Raw genomic sequence first — 18632 nt, 5'->3', positions numbered from 1 at the left:
ATCCAGCTATTACTTCTGTCCCAGATCTGTGACCCAGGACAAACTGATACTTAGTTTCTGAAGCCTCAGTTTCCTGATGGGAAGTACTTCATTCATGTGGGTAGTGAGGAGTAAATTAAATGATGTAGGTTAACTGCTCAGTATAGTATCTGATAATATGTGCTTAATAAATGCTGTTACTATCTTTACTTGGCTATGTTTTTCCCTCCTGCCATGCTTTTCTTCTGTCCTTCCTGCTGGTCTTCATCTAAAGCTCTACTCAAAGCCCTCCAGGCCACGAAGCCTTAAACGATTTACCTGTGCTTCCTCTGAATTAACCAAAGAACAGACAGGTTACGTAAGACTTTGGGGGGCTGAATCAAATATTGACAGGGTGAATATGACGTGGTATGTGGGAATCCAGAAGGCCTAGAGTCTAACCTACTTTCACAAAAATTAGCTTGAGATCATAGATGTAATTATTCTGAATCTCAATTTCCTCACATTTAAAATGGAAAAATTACTTTTTCCACTTTATAAGGTTGTTAGATAATCAAAGAATTTACCTCAGAGATTGTTATGATTATATGCATATATATTCACTGTGTCTTGATTGTTGGTATATTTTGCAGCTTGATGGAGGCACAATTGAAAAAATTATAGTATAACATATTTAATGTATACATGATAATGATTTGATATATATATGCATTGTGAAAGAATTTCCCTCCATATAATTACACATACATCACCTCACTTATTTATTTATTTTTGGTGAAAATATTTAAATTCTACTCTCTTAGCAAATTTTAGTTAATACATTGTTATCAACTACAGTCATCCTGTTACACATTAGATTCTTACATTTTATAGCTGAACATTTTTACCCCTTTACACTCTCTGAAAATTTTCTCCATGCTCTAAGCCCCTGGCAACCACTTTTCTACTCTCTGTTTGTATGTTAGATTTTTTTCTAAAGATTTCAAATAGAACTGATACCATGCAGTATTTATCTTTGTCTAGCTTATTTCACATAGCATAAGGACCTCAAGTTCTATCCACGTTGTTGCAAATGGCAGAATTTTATTTTTTCTCATGGCTGAATAATTGTATTGTGTACATGATTGTTATAATATTTTGGTAAAAGTTAGGCATTGATTTGTGTAATGCTTATAGATTTGGGGGGAAATAACTGTAATAGCTTCCCAGGTGGTGCTAGTAGTAAAGAACCCGCCTGCCAATATAGGAGATAGTAAGAGATATGGGTTAGAAACTTGGGTCAGGAAGATCCCATGGAGAAGGAAATGGCAACCCACTCTGGTATTCTTGTTTGGAGAATCCCATGAACAGAGGAGCCTGGCAGGTTAGAGTCCATGGGGTCACACAGAGTCGGATAGCATATGAACTGTATATAAAAACTATAATAGGTGCTATTTAACACATATATTTCTTTAGGGCAGAAATAAATTCTAAAATATATTTCATAATTAATTATGGAACAATTCATCATGAAGACATTCAGTCTTCTAAATTCGTTTTGTATTTTGCATTCATCACTTTCTATCTAAGTCCCTGAGAACTACACTTCTAAAAAGCATAGTGTTTAAAACAAACATATTAACAAACTTTTGGCATCATCAAGCTGAGTGAAAATTCCAGAGAAGGTTATTATGCTTTCTTGAGTTATTTCAGTTTCCAAAAGGAATAAAGACAAAAAGAATAAATACTGATTAAAGTTTAAATTTTTTTCTTCAACCTTGAAGTCTAACTTTTCCTTAAACTAATTTTATTTTTGGTTTGTTTGAAGCCCACAGACCCCCTTCTGAAGGGAGAAATTATTACTAAAATGGTCCATTTGTAAGATTAGCCCTGTACTGGCCCCACCTAGGCTAATTGGCATTATTGAATGTGGGTAGAAGGAATGCTGGCCACAGGGAGTAGACCATTTTCTGTGATTCATATCTTGGAGCCACTGGGGTAAAATTTAGAGGGAATCCACTCCTATTTAAATGTCAGTTTCTTACTCTTAGACAATTATTTTTCAGTACACAGTTAAAAAAAAAAAATCTGGCCACACCCCTTGAGGAAACAGAAAACATGTCAAGCCATCACAGGTTGCAACTTCAGTCTTATTCATTCAGTTTTGTTAACCGCAGACACAATGAAGAAATAAGATGTAGTAATTCAAAATGATTGTGAACTGGGTTCTTTTATTTAGCCTTAGCTCTGGGAATTTTGTAAATAAGAATGCATACAGTAGAGGTGAAGATGATTTTTTTTCAAAGAAATAATATAGACTTTCTAGTTCATTCCAGCTCCTGCTGGTATTCTTATATGTTGATGCTTTTGAAAGAAATAATATTCCAAAATTAGTGTAATCTGTGAAGGAATTCTTGGAGGGTATAATGCTTTCTAAGAGGATTATTCAAAGTCCTTATGTTACATAAGTTCTTTGGTGACTAGAAGAAACAGTTATAATAACAAAAATAATAGGCTGAACTTTCCACTAGGATCTTTGAATAGACTCCTTGAACAAAGAAGTGAAAGTTGTGAGCATATGGGCAGAAAATAATTAAACTTAAGAGATTAAAAGATGTGGTTTACATATAATTTACATTGACTGTTATTTTGATATGGGAATTTTTCCTTTTGTTTCGGTTTTCTGAAGTGTGCAGCTAAGAAAATCTTCCAATTATCTTCTATTTTTCAGTGGAGACGGATTTGAGCAGAATCTGAAATGGAAAGTACCTTAAAATGATATATTTGCATTCTTCCTTTTAGGGTCAATGTTTAAAGTTTGCTAATGTAAGAATGTTTAAAAAGTAGGACTTTCATTAAAAAAAACTTTTTTTTTTCCTGTTTTTGTTTGGATAATTCTTCCTCACTGGAATTCCAGGCCTGTGCTCCAATAAAAGGATGATGGTTGCTATTTTTGTTTGTTTGTTTTTTAATTAGTCTTTGGCTGTTTTTTTTGGGGGGGGGATCAGATTATTTCAAAGTCAGAAACTGAAATAAGGTTCTTTGATTTAATGAACGTTATTGAAATAATTATATTCAACAGTCAAAATCAATTAATTCAACAAAATTTCATAGTTTACCAGGAAATAAGGCCAAGAGTTCTTTGTTTAATTACTAATATTCTCCTGTGAATTGTGGAAAGTCAAGCAGGGAATGAAAAAGCCAGAAACTTTTTTGTAAGACTCCATTATCAAACTATTTCTGTGACAGATATCCTTTCTTTTTTTCTGTTTCAACTCAAAATTCATAAGTAAATCTTCTATTTTTCCTTTTGAAAATGAAAACACTAATACAGATCTTTTGAAGGGTAGGAAGTTTATGGATTTGAGGAATTCAGGAGTGAATGTGGGTTGTAATGGGTAACAAAGATAATATTTTTCAGTATCTTTTGGGAACTAGAGAGGAAAGAGGTATATTTTAGAGATTAGAGAAATCCAGGCTCAGGTATATATATACAAATTTGCAAATTTTAGTCACCTTCCCAAGAATATTTCAAAAACTATTATTTTAAGTGACCCACTGCAGAAAAACTATGAGTATTATTGATTGAGGTCACTGCTCTTGTGCAAATCATCTAAATTTCATGCAGTTCCAAGTACAGCTATATGAATAAAAGTGATATTACAACATTTTGTGTTGTGTTGGATTGTTCTCATTTTTCATGGTAGGTATGTTATCCCTCCCTGCTCCCAATTCTTGCTAATTTTTCCTTTCAAGTATCTACAATTCAGAGCCTATAGTCAAGGAGAAAATGGGAGGACAACCCCAATATGAAGGGTGGAAAAAATTAAAACGCAAATGAAGGATATCACTTTTTTCAACCTAGGCTGAAATCTAGATTGTATTTCATAAAATGAGAGAAGGAGTTGCAGGAAGGTTTTCCCCTGTTGCTGTGACAGGTCAGCATTTCTAATCTGAAGGTCACAGCCAAGTTCCCTGTTTAGTAATTGCTTGATTTGACATCTATCTTGACCTTTATTTACTTTGGCCTCTCTGGTTAGAGGTCACAAAAGCAAAAGAAGATAGAAGTCTTATAAATGCCTTGATGATGAAAAATGAGAACGGTATCCCTTTGCCCCTATGTATGAATATATGTATAATGCACTGCCGCGTTTTAACTCTTTGGTGCAATCCACAGTGGAAACACTTATAAATTTTCATCTGATTCTAGAGATGTATTTTGTAATGACTTTGCGGTGAAGATAAAAGATGTTAAAAATGTTTAATCTAAACTTGACCATAAGGAAATAGAGACAGGTTGTCCTAGATTAATTATTTTTTATATGATCAGAATTCCCAAGCACATAATTGTGGTGTCACAAATAGAAAGTGTTACTTTCCAAATCCTCTAAAACAAGATTTTGGTATGTGCTTTTAACTGCATGGTTATCATGGATGGGAATCCAGATAGGAACTGCAGTATCATGAATAGATATTAAATTTATCCTTTCCTATATTGTTAGACGTACGTCAGGTGTAAGTCTCAGCTTTTTCCATGAATGAAAATATCATATTTTAAAAATAAAAATAGTAAATTGAATTACTATTTTTCCTTCATATAGTCAGCCCAGGAATATGAATTTTAAGATGAGATTCCTCATTTTCTTTGCCAAATGTTATGTCCTAACCAGAGAATTTTACTAATAATATTCAAGGCAATTATTTAGAAAAAGTGAGAGTCTAGTTTAACATGAGATATTCTTTACAATGTAAATAACAGTGGCCAAAGGAGAAAAGTTCTGATTTTTGATGCTATTCAAATTTCTCTGTTTCTGTATCTTTGTAATGATACAGCAGATGAATGTAATGATACAGTAGATGGAAAACATGAGGTACTATGATTGCTAGTGCATATATGGAAATTTTTGGAAAAAAATCAGTATTCAACTGGGCTTTTCATAACAGTAGGTAAGACAAAATTTTCTAAAAATAATTATAACTTGCTTTCTCTGAAACTGTATATCATTAATTCTCATTCTCTATTAACTTGATGTTTTACTTTATGCTCTGTGGTGATTTGTAAAGTTAAAATATCAAAGATATTCAAATATCTCTCATTCTCTCTCTTTTCTTCATTATAGTCACCATTTATGGTTATATATATTTATTTTATGATTTATTTAGTGTTTGTGTCTTGACTGTAAATAGGAACTAAGTCTTTTACTTGCTCACTATCAAGTTCTCAGTACCTAACTTAGCTTTTAATACATCAGTTCAGTTCAGTTCAGTCGCTCAGTCGTGTCCGACTCTTTGCGACCCCATGAATCGCAGCACGCCAGGCTTCCCTGTCCATTACCAACTCCAGAGTTTACCCAAACCCATGCCCATTGAGTTGGTGATGCCATCCAGCCATCTCATCCTCTGTCATCCCCTTCTGCTCCTGCCCCCAATCTCTCCCAGCATCAGGGTCTTTTCCAATGAGTCAACTCTTTGCATGAGGTGGCCAAAGTACTGGAGTTTCAGTTTCAGCATCAGTCTTTAATACATAGTAGGCCTTTAATACATATTCTTGAATACATATTCTTGAATACATGTGAAAGCAGAATGCTTGTAATGAATGAATTTATCCTTTGAGACTACCACAATTTAGCAAGGCAGAAATGAGGTTAGTGTCAAAGATAGGAAATGGAAGATTCTTTACTTCTCTCAACATAAAAGAAAGGGGGTTATTGACTTATGAGCACTCCTATTTTGAACAGATTGTAAAAAGCTGTCTTACCTGGGGCTTTTATTCATCATGGTTCAAAACTGGGTTCATGGACATAGAAAGGAAAATGGTGATGTTTTGTGTTGGTAAACTAGTTCTCAGAAAAATAAAGCACTGATTTATAACTTTTGCCAGTTTCTCTGGTGTAAATGCTTTCTCCAAGGATGATTTCAAGATACCAAAATGATGTCACTGAACGTAGAGTTGGGAAGAGATACACAATCGGCTTCCTCTGGCAAGACTAGAACGTTGTTGTGAGGATGTATCTTTGAAAATTTACTTTTTCAACTTCTTTTCCCACCATTTACTACATGGACATTTGCAGTTTGATATGCTGGCCCTCTACTAGATTGACATTTTTGGCACCATGGAGATGCTCTGTGTGCACCCTCTTCTAGGAGGACTTGCTGACCAGCTGCCTCCAGCTCTCAGCCACTTTTCTGATTTCCTCAACTTCAGGGTGCTGCCTCACCCAAGGTCTCACCATTTGGGCATCTTACATCTGGTGACAGAGCCAGGCAAGGATATAAATGTCTGGCTCCAGCTATTCTCATGTTTCTGGCAGAGACTTGGGCATCTTGTGTACTGGTTCAGTTTACACTTCTGTCCCAGTCCTGCTTCTTCATGCTTCCTTCTACAGATATTGATCTTAATAATATCCTACACTAAGTGTTCACTTCAGAGAGATAAAATTTTGGGCACACTTCTCCATTTTACTTTATTTGTCTCCATGACTTGGGAGAACCTTCCCACCTTCCCTGCTAACCAGCGTCTCATCCATCTCTCCTGAAATTAGCTCATCTAACTTTTCCAGGAAATCAATTGAACAATTCTTGGATGGGTCATGTGGCTTCATAGCACCATTTCCTAAGTTTTATAGCACCCTGGGTAGATTGTTATCTATTTTCTTACCTCATCCTGGAATGTGACGTCATGTCAGCCTTAAGAAGCATCACTATGAACAAAGCTAGAGGAGGTAATGGAATTCCAGTTGAACTATTTCAAATCCTGAAAGATGATGCTGTGAAAGTGCTGCACTCAACATGCCAGCAAATTTGGAAAACTCAGCAGTGGCCACAGGACTGGAAAAGGTCAGTTTTCATTCCAATCCCAAAGAAAGGCAATGCTAAAGAATGCTCAAACTACCGCACAATTGCACTCATCTCACACGCTAGTAAAGTAATGCTCAAAATTCTTCAAGCTAGGCTTCAGCAATACGTGAACTGTGAACTTCCAGGTGTTCAAGCTGGATTTAGAAAAGGCAGAGGAACCAGAGATCAAATTGCCAACATCCGCTGGATCATCGAAAAAGCAAGAGAGTTCCAGAAAAACATCTATTTCTGCTGTATTGACTATGCCAAAGCCTTTGACTGTGTGGATCACAATAAACTGTGGAAAACTCTGAAAGAGATGGGTATACCAGACCACCTGACCTGCCTCTTGAGAAACCTGTATGCAGGTCAGGAGGCAACAGTTAGAACTGGACATGGACCAACAGACTGATTACAATAGGAAAAGGAGTACGTCAAGGCTGTATATTGTCACCCTGCTTATTTAACTTATATGTAGAGTACATCATGAGAAACGCTGGGCTAGAGGAAGCACAAGCTGGAATCAAGACTGCTGGGAGAAATATCAATAACCTCAGGTATGCAGATGACACCACCCTTATGGCAGAAAGTGAAGAGGAACTAAAAAGCCTCTTGATGAAAGTGAAAGAGGAGAGTGAAAAAGTTGTCTTACAGCTCAACATTCAGAAAACTAAGATCATGGCATCCGGTCCCATCACTTTGTGTTTCCCCAAATAGATGGGGAAACAGTGGACACAGTGGCTGACTTTATTTTTCTGGGCTCTAAAATCACTGCAGATGGTGACTGCAGCCATGAAATTAAAAGACACCTACTCCTTGGAAGGAAAGTTATGACCAACCTAGATAGCATATTAAAAAGCAGAGACATTACTTTGCCAACAAAGGTCCATCTAGTCAAGGCTATGGTTTTTTCAGTGGTCATGTATGGATGTGAGAGTTGGACTATGAAGAAGGCAGAGTGCTGAAGAATTGAAGCTTTTGAACCGTGGTGTTGGAGAAGACTCTTGAGAGTCCCTTGGACTGCTAGGAGATCCAACCAGTCCATCTTAAAGGAGATCAGTCCTGAGTGTTCTTTGGAAGGACTGATGCTGAAGCTGAAACTCCAATACTTGGCCACCTGTTGAGAAGAACTGACTCATTTGTAAAGACCCTGATGCTGGGAAAGACTGAGGGCAGGAGGAGAAGGGAGTGACAGGATGAGATGGTTGGATGGTATCACTGACTCAATGGACATGGGTTTGGGTAGACTCCAGGAGTTGGTAATGGACAGGGAGGCATTGAGTGCTGCAGTTCATGGATCGCAAAGAGTTGGACACAACTGAGTGACTGAACTGAACTGAATTGAATGTCAATATGTGTTTATATATGTCTCTCAATTATAAGTCCCTTAAGAGTTTTCTTCTGTCTCTTGTTGCCCAATGCCTAGCCCAATGACAATGCATAATAGGCACTTAGCACATATGTATTTGTTGAATGAAATTAAATGATTTTCCAGTTCTCATTGTGAGCTGATTATGGAGATTCTTAATCTCTAAACTGTTAAGGTGGGGTCTCATGGGAAAGCAGTGACCAACTTAGTTCTTGAAGAGTTGGAAAGATGGTCACCTGAGCCCTTCCTCTTTTCTTGGCATGAAGGCAGCAATACAGACATATTTATAACATAAGGTAGGAGTAAAAACTTAAAACAGAAGGGATATGTCTCTTGAGAAATACAAACAGCCAACTTTCAAATGATACTTGGAGAGGACTAGTTCTCTTTCCTGGTTTGTATAGTTGTATAAGAAAGAAAAATTCACACTCAAATGTTATTTCTGTTTATAAAGGAGTTATTTCATTGTCTGATTAAAATCCAAATATCTTCTCTAGAGTATACATGAACTTTATAAAATAAGTAATGTTTACTAATCTTGAAAGAAGGTAGAAATCATTGGGCATATTTAATAGTTTTTAGAGAACTAATTTCACATTTATAGCATCCAGCTGTATGGTTTTATGACATGTTAAATCATAAAATGTGAAGTTTGATTATGTTTTGACATTTAGTTTGATTGCAGTCTATTAACAGACAGCTAAATGTGGAAGTTAGATGAAGTGTTTATCTTTGAAATCATTGTTTGAACTAAAGCAATCCTTTAAAATATTTAATTTATCTGTGTCACTAATTTTTTGCAAGGCTTATTGTGGGGACCAGATTTTTTGTATGAAATTGTATATGAAAAGAGAAGCCAGAGGATTGCATACAGTAGGGAACAGACATAAAGAAAATCTAATGTTGAAATATCTCTACATGTCTTTAAAATATTGTAGATCGTAGGTGGAAGTAAAGTTTTCAAATGTAGCAATCAGATAATAATAAATAAATGGGGTGAAAGAAATATATAAAGGTCATAAATTTCTGTGTTAAGTTATACGAAGCTTAATCAAAATAGAACTGTATGACTTGACTCTAGATAAAATTGATTTTTACAGCACATTGTGCTGTCTATATTTTTATGATTTTGTATTCAATTCATCCTCTGAATACAGACATTATCTAATTGTTTGTAATGCTATTTACATTTTTTTTTCCTGGATTAACTTCTAGAAACCAGAAAATTTAAGTAAAAAGATCTAATTGTTTGGCATGTAATTTACTCAACTAGATGATTGAGAAAAAAACCCTTTGAGAGTGATTGAAGATCTAGAATTTTATTAATTGGCAAGGACCACACTAACAAAGTGTCGCAAACTGGGTGCCTTAAACAGCAAACATTTATTGCCCCAGTTTTGGAGGCAAGAAGTCTGAGACTGAAGGGTCACCAGAGGTGTGCTCCCTCTGAACGCACTAGACAAGGATCTTTTTCAGGAATCTCCAGCTTCTGTTCATTCCTTGGCTTATGGAAGCAGGACTCCAGTTTCATGTAGTATTTTCCCTTGTGTGTTTGTCTCTAAAGTTTCCTTTTTAATAAAGACACTAGTGATATTGATTATTGATTTACATCTGCTTTATTCTGGTGTGATCTCATCTTAACTACTTACAACAACCATAACTTTATTTCCACACAAGGCCATATTCTGAGGTACTAGGGGCTGAGACTTCAACATATACATGTTGAGGGCACACAATTCAGTCTGGAATAAGAACCAATACAATTCATAGCCAGGTTTAATGAGGCTGACTCCCACTGTTGTCTGATATTAAGATTTTGCCTCCAAAATGCTGTGAATTCAGAGAGGAGATACATTCGTGGGATTCTCTCAAAGTAGTATCACTATTATTTTTTCATTGACTTTGTTAATGGGGGAAAATTCCAAAAGAGTCTATGATGAAAATCTGACATAAGGAAAGATACAGGTAACTGGCAGCCTGCCATTTACAGTTTTTGGTTAAATATCATCAGCGTCATAGGCAATGTGCTTTCTAACACAAATATTTTTTCAATGTAATTCAGTCTAATACTTCTTTAGTGTCCATATGTCCTAGTATTGTTATCATCTCTTTGAATAGTTTTACTTGGGCAAGAGGAAAACTTTTCTAGGGCTCCCAGAGCGAAGCTCTTTTTATCATTAAAAGTGTGGAAGGATTTTGGAATGTAGGCCCTTGAAGCCAGAAGACTCAGGTCTCGTCTTACACTGTGTGGTGTTCCTGGGAAGATCACAGCCTTCTCTGTCTTTGGCTTCTTTTTTTGCCATATAAAATTCTAAACTAGGTTGGAGTTTGTACAACTGTGCTATTCAGAGTCTTAGAATCTCCAGGCCCAGAGAGGACATAGAGAAGCAGAACAATCAAGGCCCTTTATTCCCTGGAAGCAGCGCTTAGGCAAGAGCTATAAAGTGCTTATGTTCTAGAGATGATTATGATTTTGATCTACTGCTTAATAATGGATTGAAAATCACTAGACTATATTCTACAATTCTTTCATGTTCTGAATTTATGACTTTATTATTTGAATAGATACTATGAATCAAGGCTGCTTAAGCCATGATATTATGGCTTAAAAGAGAAAGGAAACTTGTAATTTTACTATATGGGATAGCTATAGTTCTCAAAGATTTTCAAGTGTCTATTATAAAAATCATAAATACATTAAACTTTATGTATTGCCTTCCTGTAGCACCATCATGGTCATCTTTCATTTATTCCTATTCAATAGACCAATGTCCTATTCTTATTAAAGGTAAAAATCTATGGTATGCTTATTGTGCATCAGATCTAGTTCTGAATATTGGAATTAAAAGCTAAATCTCTACCACAAACAGCTTATAGCCTAGTCAATGAGACAGGCAGGTAACCAGAACATTGCACTATCATATGGCAATGTACTGGATTAGTTATGGCGCTCCAAGGAAAAGCATCTAAAAGAAACCTAATGGAAGTGGGCAAATAGTCAGAAAGAATTCCCGCCCCCCCCCCAAAAAAAAAACTGTTATTCCAACTTGAAGACATTGCAGCAGTGGTGAAAAGGACATGGAAACATCTTGAAAGAAGGGAGATAGACCTTCACTCAACCATCTCTCACCCAAGGAGGTGACACTTAGGAGATCAGAAATGGGTAGAATTAGAGAGGCCTCAAAACTCAGCTCAGTAATGACAACCTATCCCATCAGCTTCAGGTTTGGTGCTGTGTCAAGCAAGAATTTAATCAAGAGATAAGCAGAGGAGAGGATACCAGAACTGTCTGCTTGAAGATGTGAAAATTAGGACAATTTGAGGAGAGAGGAGGCAGTCTGTGCTAAGGCAAGAGAGAAGCCAGCATATTTTGGCAACTATAGAACATTTAGCAGGACGGGATGTAGTCTGTGACGGGGAAGGTAGTGAGAGATTAGGATGGAGAAGTAAGCAAGGAGCAATTAACAAAGGGCCTTAAGCGTTCTGAGAAGGTTTTAGTGTTTATCCTGAAGATTCTGAGGAATTGCTTAAGGATTTTAAATTGGGATGACTACATGATGAGATGTGTTCTTTTTAAAAAAAAGAATAAAGATATTTGTTTTTCAGTTGTCCAAAAAGGAAATTTTAAACATATGTGGAAACAAAGTGCAGCAGCTTCATTGCTTTTCCTTCTTCTAAGATGGGATCCCCCAACAGATCAGAAAGAAATATGTGTGCATAAAATAAGAGAAGTAATTAATAAATGTGCTTTAGAAATAATGATGTAGATCTAGAAATTACTTTTTACATTTTTCTTTGGCTCCACAATAGTCTTTATAGGAATAAACCCTAGTGGAAAATATTTTTTAAGAAGAAAATCATTATTTAGCAAATGTGTTCAATACAGTTACTGAGAGCTGTGGGTAATTTGGAAATAACATGGAAGGTGTCCTTTTGAAAGTTTATAACTGCAATGTAGAGATAAGATTAGAGATAAATTACAATGTACATAAAAATATCAGTTGAGAATTTTTTTAATAGTTCAGAAAATAAATTCTGAGAGTCAGAACTAAGTGGAATTGTAGCTGGCGAAAAGCTGGATTTGAAATATAATAAGTAGAAGAGAAGAAGAGAAATATCAATAACCTCAGATATGCAGATGACACCACCCTTACGGCAGAAAATGAAGAGGAACTAAAGAGCCTCTTGATGAAAGTGAAAGAGGACAGTGAGAAAGCTGGCTTAAAACTCAACATTCAAAAAATGAATATCATGGCATTTGGTCCCATCACTTCATTGCAAATAGATGGGGAAACAATGGAAGCAGTGACGGACTTTATTTTATTGGGCTCCAAAATTACTGAAGATGGTGACTGCAGCCATGAAATTAAGATGCTTGCTCCTTGAAAGAAAAGTTGTCACAAACCTAGACAGCATATTAAAAAGCAGAGACATTACTTTGCTGACCAAGGTCTGTCTAGTCAAGGCTATGGTTTTTCCAGCAGTCATGTATGGATGTGAGAGTCGGACCATAAAGAAGGCTGAGCGCCAAAGAATTGATGCTTTTGAACTGTGAGTTGGAGAAGACTCTTGAGAGTCCCTTGGACTGCAACAGATCAAAACAGCCGACCCTAAAGGAAATCAGTCCTGAATATGCATTGGAAGAACTGATGCTAAAGCTGAAGCTCCTGTATTTTGATCACCTGATACGAACAGCCGACTCATTGGAAAAGTCCCTGATGCTGGAAAAGATTGAGGGCAGAAGGAGAACAGGGCATCAGAGGATGAGATGGCTGGATGGCATCACCAATGCAATGAATATGAACTTGGGCAAACTCCGAGAGACGGTGAGGGACAGGAAGGCCTGGTGTGCTGCAGTCCATGGGCTTGGAAAGAGTTGGGCACGAATGAGTGACTAAACAACAGCAACAGGAACAACAAAAGTAATATGCATTTAGTTTCATGCGTATTAACTTAAAGTTAAGTTGATCATATAAATTATTTTTCAACTGGGACACTTTTGTGAAAGAAGGGGGGGATTACTATTAATATATGTTATGTGAAAGTTATATAAGATGGATATATGGTCACCTAGTTTAAGGTGGGACACTAAAATGTAGAGTTGGATGTATGGAAAGCAGCCTTGCATAGGATAGAGCCTGTTTTAGAGTTAGCTAGATGTGTACTTCAAATCCTGTTGAATGGAAGAGGGATTTTAGTCTTGTTTCTGTTTTTTGAGTCTGTGAATTTTGAGGATATAATTTAGTTTGTATTAGCTTTAAATTCTTTCTTTTTAGTATAGGGACTATACTACCAATCTCACAGGGTTTCTGGAATGTCAAATAAAAAAAAATTAAGTGAGTACATACTTGGCACTCAATAAATAGTAGTAGTTATTGTAAGGTAACAAGACATATGAAGACTATAAACTCTTGACTAGCCCGGGTATTTACACAGGTTTGAAAGAAGCAGAGTTCTTGTCCCCAAAGGAAATGGTGTAGGCAGTCTCAGGTATGCTTATCTAGTTCATGTTCTAAATCCTACAGAACCCTTGAAAGCCAGTGTTTGTTTTGTATTCTTGTTGAAAATATTATTGGATATATTGATATAACAATGAGGATTACTCAGAATAGACTATCCTGCTATTTAACTTTCAGGTCAAACTTTTAATCATGGAAATCCTAACAGATTCTAGGAATGATGCAAAATGTACTTCTTCATATAAATAAAGAAGAATTGATTGTGGATGAAATTCTTCTGCTATAAAATCTGCTTCTAAAACTTAATTTCATGTTTTCCCCAAATTGTATGCAACTAAAACTTCTCTGAAGTAAAACTTGGCACAGAGAAGTGAAAACTTGATTGCTGTTTAACCACTTCATGGGATATTTTTCCATCTTTGCTGTGTCATCTTTTAATTTTACTGACATATAAAATTAGACAATTTTAGTAATAATAGTGCCTTTCAGTGAATAAGGCTTTCTTCTTGTTTTTATCACATCATATAATTAAGAACCATTAACTACTGTTAGGGGATTTGGTTAAGTCATCTTTAAGTTTATAAAAACAAAATGAATGGCCTTCCATAATCTTAAAACAGAGTCATGGACTTTGGCAGGCAGTAAGAAGCTACTGTCGACAGTTCTTCTTGGGTATTAACTGCATTGTGTGATCTTCATCACAGATGTTTTTAAGACCTTATCAGAGTTTTTATGTAAACTTACTAAAAGGTTTTGGGTTTACAAAGCAACATTAGCTAGTTATAACAAGATATACTCACTTTCTAGGGACATGCTATATATTTTAGTAGTTATGATTTGTATATTTAAGAATGAATGCATTGTTAAATAAGCAGAAATTGAAACCTAAGTACAACCTTTAATGACAGTATTTAGAACTATGCTTAGTTTAATTTTATTTTTTTTAGGAAGGGGATGAGAGGGGGCTTTGTCATTTCAGGAGACATGACAGATCTTTTTCCTGCAATTATGAAAAATATTTTTGAAAAATCTATTCTACCTGTATGGTATAACTTCCCTAGAATCAGTATTTCCTTAATTTTCTTAAAGCCGAGAATTTCTTTCTCATTGTACCACAAAGTTATAATAATATGTTTAATTTTAGGTTGTTGAAGATAGTAATTACACAGATAATGTATTTTGTTTCAGCATGACTCAATGGGAAGAATAACTGGTCAAATGTTGAAATGAGCCCAGAGAATATCTATGATGTCAGCCCATTGGGCAAAATGTTGAGGACACTCAATCATTTCTGTCTCCTCTATGGGTCTTTAAAAATATAACACAGTTCAGGTTACTTCATAGGTCATGGGCAAGTCTGATCTCGGTGGGAAACAAAAGTACAGAAGAGACACATGCTCTCAGCATGAGGGAGAAGTCATATGCCCAATCAAGGGAGAAATAAAATTATTTATCACTTAAAAGCATGAGGGTTATGACCTGGCATGTAAATCCTACACAGCTCAAGGAATTAGAAATTTGTGGCAATTTTCTTCAAGGAGCAAATTCTTTACGTAGGCATTTTTATTCAAAGTAAGATGATGTCTTATAAGATGATTCCTTTCAAAGTAACTGTTAGGGGGAAAAAGCTTTTTAAACAGAAAGATTCTGAATCCTGAAAAATGTCATCTTCATTCCAATAGATGCTTGATGGTGTAACAGGCCCCTTATGAGTAACACATTCCAAATGAAACTCACTTACTCCCCATCCTCTGAGACTTGTGTCTTTCCTGATCAGACTTGGCTTTTCTGTCAAACCTCTATATCCAACAAGTATCCAATGAGCCCTATCAATTCTGCCTCTATGTATAGTTTCATGTTCTCTCTTCTTTAAACTTGCTGCTTTTGCTGTTGCTGAAACTTTTCTTAAAAAACTTTCTTCCCTGGATACTCAAAATAGTTCTACTGGTATTTTTCCTGCAGCACAATCTCCTCCATCACATCCTCCATACCCTGGGCAAATTTATTTTTCCAAAATACTAATTTAGTATGTAACTTTTTCCCCTTAAGACCCTTTACTGATATTCTGTTGCCCCTAGGATAATTTAAAAACCTTAGCAAGGTGTATGAGATCCTCCATAAACTGGCTCCTGCCCATGCTGTTTGACGGTTCCTCCTCCCGCAGCCTGGACCCTAGCAATATGCATCTATCTGTGCGGTACTAATTGCAGTTTCACGAATTCCCTGTGTTGTTTCATGCCTCCATGCTGGCCTGTGAGATCTGTTCTGCATGGAATGCCTTCTCTTTTTTCCACATCCTTCCTCTTTTCCTAGCGCACGTTGTTTATCTGGCAAAACGGTATCCATTCTTTCAAATTCATTCTTTGAAATTCAGACTTCTTTGGGAAGTTTCCCCTTAATTTCTCCTCTACAATGTTTGTCGTTGTATTATCAGCTCCTACCACATTATCTCGCATATGACAATGCTCAGTAATTGTTGGGTAATAATGATGGTGATGTCATAGAATGCATACCATTACCTGGCACATAATCCTCTCACCTCAGTTTGGTTGTTTGATTTGTTTGTTGTTGAGAAGGTATAAAGGTGGTTTTATTCTCACTTGTTGCTCTTTTATCAACATTAAAAAATTCCTTTTGGTTATGCTCAAAGAAAGATCTATGTAAATTGCATTTAATTGAGCTTGGTGTTAAATCCTGAAGTAATCCTATGGTTTGGATGTTGAGAAACTCTGACCCTTGAAGGTCTTTTTTTGATTGATTAAGATGTTGGAATTTACAGAGATGCAGGAGGACTGAAGATAGTATTTTAGGATAATATTAAGTTCTTAAAACATGCTCTGTTATTTAGAAATAGTATACTTTTGTAGATTAATTATAATGTATATGTTTATCAGCATATGTAACTAATGGAAAAGAATTGCTTTGAGGATGATCATTATCAATAGCATTGAACTGGAAAGATAAATTGTTGTTGTTCAGTCTAAGTCATGTCTGACTCTGCGACCCCATGGACAGTAGCCAGCCAGGATCCTCTGTCCATCAGATTTCCCAGGAAAGAATGTTGGAGTGGGTTGCCATTTCCTTCTCCAGGGGATCTTCCCAACCCAGGGATCAAACCCACATTTCCTGCATCGGCAGGCAGATTCCTTATGAATACTTAAAATATTCTGGGGCTTTCTGAATGTAATGTGGTTAATGTTCTTTGTTTTTCAGGAAACTTGCTTTAAGTAAATTATGTTTCTTGAATTATGATTGGTTTCCACTATATTCCTTCTTTTTCATCTAAATTACTTTATGTTAAAATTATGTATAATGGTATAAATTACTTATGATGCTTATAATGTTTATGTATTATTTATAATGCATAAACCTAAATATGCAACATTTAGTTATAAGATTTAATAGTCAGGTACTCGAATGTTTTTAGAACAGTGGAGCATTTAGACCTGTATAGGCATGATAAATTTATTCTGGAGAGGTCTTTGAGAAATTGTCTTTTTGGTGAGTGGGTTCTAATATGATTTTCTGATCATATGATAGTGAGGCACTGTGTTATACAAATAAAATCTTAAGAGTTTCTTTCTCCAGGACCTGTTAGAACATTTCAGATAGTCTTTCCTGGAGGCTGTGTATAAATTAACTCATCTCTCTCTCCATATATAAATATATATGAAATAAGTTACAATGAAATAAGTAAGGGCCACTAGTGACGTTTGCCATTTCCATGCTTAAGTTTTGAGAGTCATTGCTTCATTCTCATCTCTCTTCTCTGTCACACAACCAGCGAGCTCCATGTCAGGGCTGCTTATTCAGACTTACTTCCAAAATAAAGACACTGAGCAGATCAGCAGCTCGTCAATGTGATGAGCGTAAAAGTGAGCAAGAAATAAACTTTCACTATTTAGTCCATAAGACTTGAGATCACTATTAACTGCAGCACGATTTAACCTACACTGGCTAAAACAGATGAAAATTTTAATAATGAAATAAAAATAGATGTATATACAAGTACATGCAAATTCTTCTTTCTCAGACTTCAAAGCAGAACTCAGTGTCTGAATATAAAAAATAAACTTTTCTAGTGCACTGCTTTTGATTCACTGCCTTGCCTGCGCTTGGCGTTGGGCGTCCTGCTGCCGCGCCAGAGTCTGCACATGCGCAAAACCGCGGCCTTCCGACCCCGCGGAAGCGGCCTTTTTAACCCGGAGCACCTGGGGTCCTCCGGGCACTTAGGGTTTGAGGGCTTAACGGCTCAGGCCTCAGTCTTTAAAGACAAGGTTGAAATTCCTTCAGAGACGTCGGGGATCCTGCAGCCTCTGCTGCTTGGTGTCAGGCATAGCTTGTGCCTTTCCTCTAAGTCCAACTGTTCATCTCTTCCTAGGGATCGTTGCAAGTTCAGTTGAAAAAACCATACATGCATACGTATGTGTACATACCTGTGTGCTCGCTTAGTCGCAGCAATTGTGTCCAACTCTCTGTGACCCCGTGGGCTGTAGCCCGCCAGGCTCCTCTGTCCATGGGATTCTCCAGGTAAGAATACTAGAGTGGGTTGCTATGCCTGCTTCCAGGGGATCTTGCCGACCCAGGGATCTAACCCACGTCTCTTATGTCCTCTGCGTTGGCAGATGTCTTCTTTACCACCAGTGGCATTTGGGAAGCCCATGTACATACATACATACATACATACATACATACATATATATATAATTTTTAAAGTTAATTTAAAACATGATTGTTTCGAAAAAAGATTGTACAATCCAGTAGAATCTCCGTTGTGTTTCAGTATCCCTTGAAAATGCAGTTGGTTTTAAGCTGAAGTAAAACTAGTTTTGTGGGGAGGTTAACAACACTGAAAAACATCAGGTGTCTGCCTGCTTAGTTGTGTCAGACTCTTTGTGACCCTATGAACTGTGGCCTTCCAGGCTCCTTTGTCCATGGAGTTTTCCAGGCCAAAACACTGGAATGGGTTGCCATTTCCTACTCCAGGGGATCATCCCCACTCAGGGATG

General features: G+C 36.4%; 1 non-coding gene across 1 annotated transcript; it reads left to right on the top strand.

Moving 5' to 3' along the window:
- The first annotated feature begins 17706 nt into the window (after positions 1-17706).
- On the top strand, positions 17707-17839 carry LOC139030312 (small nucleolar RNA SNORA76). The gene has a single exon (XR_011482612.1). It is a non-coding gene; the product is annotated as a small nucleolar RNA SNORA76 (small nucleolar RNA).
- Positions 17840-18632: the final 793 nt, after the last annotated feature.

This window comes from Odocoileus virginianus, chromosome 21 (genome assembly GCF_023699985.2).
Source record: "Odocoileus virginianus isolate 20LAN1187 ecotype Illinois chromosome 21, Ovbor_1.2, whole genome shotgun sequence".
In the NCBI taxonomy this organism is placed as follows: Eukaryota; Metazoa; Chordata; class Mammalia; order Artiodactyla; family Cervidae; genus Odocoileus; species Odocoileus virginianus.
The sequence above is the reverse complement of the archived record's forward strand: the minus strand, read 5'-3'. Positions and strand labels throughout refer to the sequence as shown.